Source organism: Bidens hawaiensis, unplaced genomic scaffold (genome assembly GCF_021521415.1).
Source record: "Bidens hawaiensis isolate Kalapana, Puna unplaced genomic scaffold, B.hawaiensis_p1.1 tig00033214_1, whole genome shotgun sequence".
NCBI classification, from domain to species: Eukaryota; Viridiplantae; Streptophyta; class Magnoliopsida; order Asterales; family Asteraceae; genus Bidens; species Bidens hawaiensis.
The window spans coordinates 142,251-153,387 of record NW_027495692.1 but is presented as its reverse complement, the minus strand read 5'-3'; the positions used below and the strand labels follow the sequence as shown (position 1 = coordinate 153,387).

General features: G+C 36.0%; 1 long non-coding RNA gene across 1 annotated transcript; it reads left to right on the top strand.

The window, feature by feature from the left end:
• Positions 1–3,652: 3,652 nt before the first annotated feature.
• On the top strand, positions 3,653–3,931 carry LOC143584652 (uncharacterized). The gene is made up of 2 exons (XR_013144395.1): positions 3,653–3,766; positions 3,824–3,931. It is a non-coding gene; the product is annotated as an uncharacterized LOC143584652 (long non-coding RNA).
• Positions 3,932–11,137: the final 7,206 nt, after the last annotated feature.

Genomic DNA, 11,137 nt, shown 5'->3' with positions numbered 1-11,137 from the left:
TCTTTAAAACGTAAGGTGTGAATATGAAAAAAGGTATGAAAGTAAGTAAGTTGATGTGTGTTTGTGCGTGTGGTTAAAATATGAAAGATTGGATATTTTAGCTTTTGCACAAGATCGTGTTTTAAATTTATAAAAGTGATTTCTACTAAGACTAAACACACACAAAATAGGCAAATGTACCTATCGTATATGTAGAATAGTATTGGTAAGAACCAAGTATCGATCCGTGGACACAAATGTTTCAAATATTGAATCTTTGTTTTATTTTAGTTGGAAGGTTTAATCATTTTGGGGTTGATTTTTAAACTTCTTTACAAAATAGGAATATATAATATATAGGTGACAAGAATAGAAATTCTAAATGAGTAATTCAATTATATGAAGGTTTACCATCTAATATCAAGAATCCACTCCATTATTCCTTGATGATTAATAGTTAAACATGTGATAAACTTGCCCTAATAATATATGATAGACGATGTTCCTCATTTTTGAGTGAACATATTCTATGACATAATGGTAAATAGTATGCATATTTTCAAGTCCATCCTATGCTTAATAGCATACTACCCCGAGAATGTCAATTTAAATAGACAAGTAGTTGGTATAGTAGAATGATTAGGATTGACTTCAATTTCTCAAATACCAATCCTAACAAATTCGAGTGGTTGTAGTTAACTCACACAACCTCCCCTTGGTTGATTAGATTAGGTTACAATTACACATTTCATTAACACAACCTCCTCTTGGTTGATTAGATTAGGTTATAATTACACATTTCATTAACATATGATTTCTTTAACTAGCATGATAACCTGAGCAATCGTGTTAATAATGTTATTTTAGAATTATCAAAACTAGAGAAATAGATCATAACTTATATCTCATCATTTATAAGTATAACATAAGGATCCCTGTTTTATCTTAAATAAAGTATCAAAGTATTCTTTTTACCATTTCTAGTTTCCAAGAACATGAATTACTATGAATGATTATAAATCATCAACCTTGATGTATTGGATTAAAGTGATAAAACATTTCTTCATTAATGGAGAATTTCAAAATAACCATGTAATTTACCAAACTAAACCACATGTTTCATATAATCATCAAGTAAAACAAAGATTCTTCATAAATTATAGATGGTAATAGGAGTTTAGCTCATAATGAGCATTGTTATGAAGATAAGAAGAGATGATAAGAAACACATGATTAAACTTAGAACAATCTAACCAAATGTGAATGAGTCTCCTCTCTTAATGATGGATTATGATGGTGTTGATGATGATGGATGAAGATGATAACCTCCAATCCTTCAAACTCCTCACAAGATCTTCAATATGAGTGTAATGTGGGAGTTTTATAAGTGAAAACCGTTTAGAATTCTTTTTCAAGCACACCTCTAAAATGCCACAAGAGCCTCTATTTATAGTCTGTCTGGAAGAAGGAGCACAGCCCCGTGCTTAACTAAGCACGACCCCGTGTCTACGTGTCCCAGTTTCATGTTTTCAGATCGTACATGATGACTCACCACGGGGTGTGCTTTCAGAGGCACGCCCCCGTGCTTTTATTGACATGTGCTCTAATTTATTTTGTTTTTATCTGGAGGTGACCATGGTCCCGTGGCCAATGGGGTACTGCCCCGTGCTTTTGTTGACATGTGATTCAATTCTTGTAGATTTTTGTCTCTTCTTGTGTTCAGAAGCATGGGGGCGTATTTCTTGAGGCATGGGGGTGTGTTTCTTGTTTTTCTTGTGTTTTCTTCTGTTTTCTTCGTTTTTTCGCTTGTTTCTTCGTTTGAGGCTTGGGTTTACCTGAAATTACATTTTATTAAGATAAGTAACCTTCTGTGCTATATTATTTGATAGAAGTTGCAGTTTTTAGAGATTATTTGATGCTTTAAAGATGTATAATTTTATATACATCATAAGTATATTACAATATGAAAGTATGAAGTATGTACGAAAGTATGTAGTTACGAATGTGTTATATGTTGTATGATTAACTATAACTCACTCAGCACAGTTGACTTTTAATATGAACGCAGGTGAGTAGAATGAGACAGCTGGCTTGAGCAGGGGCACATGGCAAAAGAATAAGAGGCTGGCATCTGAAAACTCAAGATGTTTTATGTTTAATTATTTAATTTTAAAGACAAGATGGTTGTGTAAGACAAGTTAAGAATTATTGTGTAATGTTTTATGAAAGTTTTAATATTCCGTGAAAGTTTTAATTAACTCTGATTAGCATAACTGTGTTTATGAGTAAATCCAACATCCAATGCAGGGCACCAGTAACGGGGCCTTACAAGTTGGTATCAGAGCAAAGTTCAAGAGATTTAAGCATCCTACATGCTTAGACTTGAACAAAGAATGGGATTTAAGTGAGAAACGAAAGAAGATGTCAGTTCATGATAGCCATGTGTCACTCAAGCAATCTCAGTAAAGGTAAAGTGTATGGTAAAATAATGTATGTTAATGTTAGCTTAAGAAAGGATATGTGAATGTTAGGGATAGGATAAATTGATTGTTTGATTAATTAACTGTTTAAAAGTAGAATTAGCACAAATAGACTCATAAGAGGAAGTGTATAGGACAAGGAAAGTAATGTGATCAGCTAATCATAGCTGACCACTGTTATTACCTGTTAGCCTTACTATCCTTGTACTAAATAGTTCCTTGAGTGATGACGTTTGTGTTTTCCCTTTTAGAATACGATGGCTGGAGCTAGAGAAGTGGTGGGAATAGGAGGTCGCACTGGACGTCATGGAATGCCTCGTCATGTTTGACAACCTTCAGTAGAAACAGCTTCTAACACGGGAGAAGAAGGAAGCGCAGCAGGATGAAACCCGAGCAACAACAAAAGGTATCAACTTGACCCGGCAATTCAAGCAGCCATTGTTCAAGCTGTAGCCACTCTTGTGAAGAACTTGACTCCTGAAGGGTCTGCTGGAAGCCATGGAAGAACTGCTAAAGGGGCAAGAGGAGATGGTTAGAAACATGATGAGAGAGAGAATGGTGACTCGAGTGTGGTTAATGTTTTGGAATATTGAAAAAGAGTCCAGAGTTGAGTTGCTACTATATACCGGTTATGATCCTGTGCATACTTTTTTTTCAAGGATGAAAAAGGTGTAAGTGTGGGAATGTTTGATATGATGTGAAACACACATTTTTCCTTGCTAGTATCTGTGTCGTTTACGCTTAAACATTAACGAATATCATTTGTTTTTGCGTGAATTTACATGTTTGTGTATGTGATAGGTCCCATGTCGAAGAGAGTGAAAAAAGAGTTTAAGGAAGAAGAAATCAGATCAAACGGGATTCCGATAAAGCCGGTATGCGCGTTTGAAGATAAGCGAGTTAGAAAACGAAAAAACCATCCAAATGACCTGGTCACACCGCGCGGCCACCTAGGCCTTGGTGGTCACGTGGAGCAGCACCCTAGGGGCGTTCCAAAGCTGCCCAAATCCATCACCATGACTATTTTGTTCTTATATGGGCTTGTTGGCTTGTTTTGGATCTAGTTTGGCTTGTTTATCAAATTTAATGATATATTTAAGAACCCTAAACCCTGTAAACGAAAATATACTTCATTCCAGCCGTCCAAGATCAGTTCTAGACGAAATACCAAGAAGGAGGAGCATTATTGTATGCACCATCTGTGTCCTCCCTTCCTTTCATCAACATTAATGCACGGCCGGGGATCTCATCCGGTTCAATTTCCTTCTTTTTGACCTTGTAAAATATTCAAGAGAAAGCAGCTGACGGTCATGCATTAGACACATAACCAACAAATCATTGAACTAGAGAGAAAGCAGCTGAAGGTGATTACCAGTTTCTCTCGAAGGTAGGTATAACCCCCTCGTCCCATGTGATGATCAAAAACATTCTTTGCTCGAGCTCCCTTTGATGAAGCCGATTTATTCTTCAACCACACATTATAATCATTTCATTATATTTAAACAAAAAACATAAACCATATATAGTCGATCAATCTACGTTTGAAGAGTAGAGGATTTATACCTGAAACTGCTCTGATTGTGTGTACTCAACGAAGCGATCCCAGTCTTCTTTCCTGATCATCGTCCTGTGTCCCTTGGGTATCGCCTTCAGCTTCAGAGGTTTACCGATGTTCGGCATAATGTATTTGGCATACATTTTTCTTCTGAAATCCCGAAGAAGGTGTCCGAGCTGATTCATCACAGAAGGCTTGTGACACGCCTCAATCTCAAAATATTTCTGCATAATATAATACAGTAAAGGTAAATTACATCTCAAAATATAAAATGCACAAATAAAAATAAAGAATAACCGTTATTTGTTCCCACAGTTTATCTCTAAGCTCCTTCGTGACCTCCCTCCAACTTAGATGTCTCAAGCCAACTATTTCCCTTACAACATCTCCTAAAAAACTTGCAAAATTTGATCTGTTTTGGCCAGTGAACCTACCCAGATTATCAAACTCCACTGCCAGTCTGACACCACCAGAGTTTGCATATTCGGTACGTAGCTTAGGTAACCTCGTCAACCCCCTTGTAGGTTTTTTCGTAGTAGCAAAACTGTTGATGGGTTCGATAACCATCGTCCCTATATCATCGTCCCTACCAGTCTGACTATCGTCGTTGTTGGCTTCCTCGCTGGAGTAGCCTTCAGTGTCGTCTGATTGAGCGTCGTCGTCGTCGTTGGCTTCCTCATCGGAGTATAAAACATGTTCTTCTTCGATTCTTTCATCTACAAGCTTCATCTTCGATTGTTTTTTAATAATTTGGAGTGTAATTTGGAGTATAAATCACTGTCGTCTGATTTGTGGAGTGGAAAATTTTTAATAATTTGGAGTGTAATTTTATTTTGGAGTGTTAAATGTAATTTGGAGTTTTTTGAATATTTGAAGCCAATATTTTGGAGCTTTTTGAGTTTTGACTCCTTTTTAATTAAAAACCAATAGATTATTGGCATAGTTTTTACGGCAGAGAACCTGTGGCTGAAAATAGGCACTTTGACAGAAGATGGTTGGATAAGCGTGTATTGCGTATTAGGATATTTATATATGTTTATGTATATTAGCGTGTTACAAGCATAATAGTGTATTTCAACAAAGCGTTTTTTGTTTTATTTTTAGATTTAACCAAGTGTTTTTTGTTTTTTTCGATTTGTTTTAAGATACTCCATGATTACCATTCATTAAAAGTTTTCATACAAAAGGCACCATTACAATACATTCCATGAAACAAAATAAGAGTGAATAACAAAATAGATGATACAAGAAACTATAAAAGTAAAGCATTTAAAAGCTAACCAACCAACATTCAACACAATAAACTAAAAGTGTATCAATATAACCATACAAATATTACCCAGAGTGACCAAATCACAAATGTTCCAAAATTCACCAAACACATCACCAAATATTTCCCAAATGTTCCAAACATCACCAAATTACTAATCAACTTTTGAAACTAACAAAGTACCTTCATTGAAGTCATATTCAAATCTACACTTATCACCAATCTGTAATTCATTTTCCACCTTGAAATTTTTCCATTTTAGTAACCAATATCTGAATTTCAGTTCCGACACTTCACCATGAAGTCTCATTTTTTTACGACCTTCGGGATTGACAAAAGTGATTAGCATTCCATCATAGGCATCAATCTTGGTAGCAATGTGACCCAGAAGACGCTATGAAAAGCAAATTTCAAATATACTTGTAAATAAAAAAGAAATTTAAAAATTCAATTTACCAATTTCTTGGTGACGTTCATGTGGAAGACGATTTTAGAGTCATCATTTTGCTCATCAAGATGAATTGGGTTTTGGGAGGAACTACCTTGATTGCTTAATTAATAGTTGAGAAACAGTTGATTTGGACCAGGAAGGATAAATTCGATGCCATCTTCATGAAAGACATTAATATGAAATGTCTTATCTGATATGATTTCAAACACAACAAACGAACCACCTTTCAAGTTGGTTTGTTAAAAAACCTCAATCCATCCATCCTCTAGCCTACAACCCATTCCATCCCAAAGACATGAAACTTTAAACATATATCTATCTGGAGCAATAAGCTCGAAAAGCGAATTCATGTAATAGTCACCAAATTCTTGAATCACGTACCACTCAGGGAAATCTTATTAAACATGTTAATTAAAAGACATTTGAATTTGGAAACAATCATTAAAACATAAATTAAAACTTACCAAGTAATGGACGTGTCGGTTTCTGACTGGAATACATATCATAGTACCGGATTGATCATTTATGTTTCTTTTGAAAGTAAACATATTCAACATAGATCTTGATTTAAGCTCAAAACAACATATGTTCCAGCTTCTATACAACATTCTCTGATTAATTCAGTCCAACCGGTTCCAAAATAAAAGTCATCAAGTACTTTGATTATAACAACAGAAACCTTCTACCACTTTGATCATAAATCAACCAACAGACGGTATTCGATTTCATGTCAGCAAACATTGGTTGAGCAGATTTAGGAATGAGCTATAAATAACACAAAATATGTTCTTAGAATGAATATGTTGCAAAACTGTGAAATGTTTCATAAAAAAAATTAACCAGATAACATTAACATACCATCCTACTCATGTAATCGCTGTCGATATCTACCAGAAATTTAACTCCATTATTGAGACGTGGCATTTTTATGTTCTTACCAAGATAAGCGATGTCTACGAATTACAGTAAATACGAATTACAGTAAAGCGAAGTAGAAGTCGATTTAGGTTTTGAAGTTAAAAGGGGTTTGAATTTTGGTTTTATTTATTTCTACACATTTAATTATATATATATTTTGGTTTTTGTTTTATAACTTTTTAAAAATAGTATAAAAACATTTACTTTTAGTTTTTTTTACTAACATTCCGGTATTAAATTTCGTTAAAAGTTGAGTTCGTTTAATAATCGTATTTTTTAAATAACATTAAAATTTTATCCATTATTGAAGTATTATTTTAACCATTAGTAAGATTTTCTAGATAAGATTTACAACTTCGTAATAGAGAAGCTCATAACATTCTAGTGTTATCATTATCATATGTAGTTTTGTATCATTATCATCTTGTAGGTTATCATCATCACCATATGTGTTATGATGATGATCAACATCATATAGTTATCATAGTTATCATGTATTATAGTGGTTATCATCATCATAATCATCGATCACCGTCACCATCATCATCATCAGACGTGCGGGTAATCAACGTGGTCATTGTATAGGCTATCGTAGTCGGCGTTGATCATACGGGTAACATATATCTCGCTATTAGTCTCTTCATCATCGTCACACATCATCATCATCATCATCATCATCAGCATCATCATCATCATCTGAATGCCATGTACGGGATGTAGTCAACGTCGTATGGGTTATCGTAAACAAAACGCCCAATATTAGTGATCACTGTCGGCACCATCATATGAATTGCTGTCGTCATCAAACGACATCATCAGTCGTACATGCTACCATAAGTATGGCCATCGTATACGTTATCATGGTCGTCGTCGATCATACGGGTTACATGTCATTAAACATCAGTGTCACCATCATCATCAACATATATATATGTGTGTGTGTGTGTGTGTGTGGCGTATTGTCATATAGGTACATATAATTGGTCCTCATCGTATATATGTGTGATCATCATCATAGACGTCATGCTCGTAGTACGAGCTACAGTCGCCATCGTATGGGTTGGCGTAAGCAAACCGTACCATATAGGTTAGCAGCATCAATATGATAACCACCACCAACCCAGGTTGTTATATTAGCATCGTCTCGTCATAATTGGGCCAATCATCATGGTCATCATACGGGATAGCACCGTCATCATCTCATGTATTACATATCCGCAATCATACTACATACCACCTACTACCACCATCCACCTCCCATATTCGCCACAACGACCCCCCGCACCAACCACTAACCACACTCCACCACCACCCACCACAACCACCACCCACTACCCACCACCGCACCTCCGCCACCGTCCACCACCATCATGACCACCTGAACCCACCACCACCCACTAATATTATATATATATATATATTTGCTACTATAAAATACTAACCGTACGATTAAAATATAAAAGCACGCACCTTCTTTTAAAAGGGTCAAATAATTACCCTAACTCATCTACTTCTGGAATGGCGATAATTATTCCCAAAATTCAACCTCGTAAGTCAATATTCCTAAACCCCGTCGACGATTCGTTTCACTGTGAAGCACAAGCACAAGCCCGAGTGGTTTAATTATTCTGGAACGGAACCAAAATGAAGAACCCTAACTCATCTACTTCTGGAACGGAACCAAGGACGAAGCAAAAGCACGATAGGTCTCAGAATGAAGACGGAACAGGTGTTACTTTATGATTTTTTTAGCGCTTTTGGTTTACTTAATCTTAAAATGTAGGCATTTGTTTGAATCTTCTTATGTATTAACGCGTTTGATAAGCGTGTTTTTGTTGTAATACATATCTTTGTTTTTTTTAAATCTATGTATAATATTAAAGCATGTTATATGCGTATGATTAGGGTGTTATGGCTTTGGTATGAGAATTTATCATTGTGATGTTTGATAAGAGTTTTTTGTTTCCTTGTGATTCGTGTTGTTATCCCCTACCCCCCGTGTTTTATTTTATGTATGTGATTCAGTTGTCGAAAAAAACAAGACTGATAAAAGGAAGACTAAAAAAGTTGCTCCGGTGGGGAAAACAAAACATGTTGTGGAAGTAGACACTGATTCAGACCTTGACACAAAAATTGACAGGTTGTTGTCAAAGCGGAAACAGGTGAAACACGGCACCTCTGGCCCGGACTTTCAGCACTTGAAAAAGAGAGCTATTAAAGAAAAGAAGCTAGCCAAGAGGGGGAAACCTTTTGTTGAATTTGTAGACAAAAAATTGAAGAATAAGTGTGCACCCATTAATATTGTTGATGCAGTGAAGGCAATGACCACTGCCCAACTCCAACAACTTTGGGATATTGGTTGCTTATGAACTATAATAATCGTTTAAATGAATTGAACATTGGGAGCAGTGTTATTAAGATAACACCACAAAAAGTACATCAAGTGTTGGGGATACCAATGGGTAAGATTCCTGTTTTAGACAAGAGTAGACCAAGATTGGGGGAAGATGTTACTACAGATTTGTTCAAAAATCAATTCCCGACAAATTCAAGAATAAGTATAAAGCATGTGAAAGTCAAACTGGTCACGGATCAAGGAGTTGGTGAACTGTTTAAGAATAATTTCCTTGTGTTGTTCAACACCTGTATAGGATTTGTGACAAAATCAACAACAGTCAATCAACGATTCATCACCGCAATTGATAAAACCTCGGATATTCCAAATATGGACTGGTGCAGCTATGTTATTGAAAACTTGAAAATGACAAAGGAAGAATAGAGAGGTATCAACAGTCAATACAGTGGTCCGATCACCTTCCTTGTGATGCTTTACATGCATGAATACCAGAAAAAATATGGTCCATTTGGGACTCCCGTCACAACGCCTGCAGTTAACTACATAACAACAACTACTCTTAATAAGATGGAAAAATACTTGGAGAATAATGGTCCTCCCATAGAAGAAGATGCTACTGAGGTTGCTGCTGCTATTGCTGTGACGTTTAGTGTTGACGGGAAAGTGATTGATGCGGCTGCTGCTGCTCCTGCTGCTGTAACCGTTAGTGCTGCCGGGAAGGGACTTGATGAGACTGCTGATGCTGCTGTGACAGTTAGTGCTGCCGGGAAGAAACTTGATGAGACTGCTGCTGTGACGGTTAGTGCTGCCGTTAAGCCTGGAGTTGAAGAAAACACTGCTGCTGAGGAGAAACAAGAACATGGTATTAAACTTGTTATTTTCTTCTAAAAAACTCTCATATCTCTTATCTCTACATTCATTTTATGTAATACAACATTATATGTAATTAAAAAACAGATGGTCAAAGTGCATCTGAAACAGATAATGCCGATCAAACAACTGAACAACATTTGGATGATTATGTAAGCGATTATTCACCTTTAAGTTTGCAAATGCCTATCGTGCTTGTTGACTATTATTTAACTCCAACACAACTGGCTGGGATAAATTGAAAATGTTTTTGAATTAACAATAGCTATATTTTCTTTTTACAGTCTTGGAATAAGGCAATGGATAACAAGTTGAAGAAATTTGATAAAATTTGCTCCGAGATCAACGAATTGGTCCGTCAAGGAAAGGATAGACATCCATCAAATGAGAATATCTTTGCTAGATGTTGTGAATGGGAAAACAGATTCACTAATAATGTGGTCCCTAAAACACAAGAGATGTTGGTGTTGGTGGTCCAGTGGCTGCTCCAAAAAGGTATTTGGGCTAAATTAATTATTAGTATAATTAAAACGCTCTTAAAACACTTATGTTGTTATTTTAAACTTATTACATCTGTGTGATGCAGTTGATTCAGATGTTGGTACCGATGGTCCAGTGGCTGCACAAAAAGGTATATCATATATTGTAAGGCCCTGTTACCGGTGCCCAACATTTGGTGTTGGATTTACTCATAAACGCAGTTCTAAATATCAGAATATAAAAACAACATATCTTGTCTTAAAACATTCGCGGAATATAAAAACTTTCATAAAATATTTCATAACAACCATATCTTGTCTTAAAACAACATCTCGTCTTTCAAAATAAATCAAAGCATTAAACTTAAACTTCTTGAGCCTTCAGATGTCAGCCTCTTATTCAATGCCACGTGTCCCCTCAAGCGATCTGCCTCATTCTACTCACCTACGTGCATACTAAAAGTCAGCTACGCTGAGTCAGTTCTAGTTAATCATACAACATGCAATCGGTTCACATACTTGCACACACGCCCGAAGGGGTGTACATTATTCATACTTACTTGTCTTACGTAACTATCCATCCTATTTAAAGATCCTTCGGCCCTATAACCTCACAGATATTATAAGGGTCTGGTCCCTAACATCACAGATATTATCAGGGTCTGGTCCCTACCATCACAGATATTATTAGGGTCTGGTCCCTTTTCTACCTGTCTATCTCTTACATTCATTCATAACGTACATACATGTCATTCATATTTCATACATAGCATTATAGC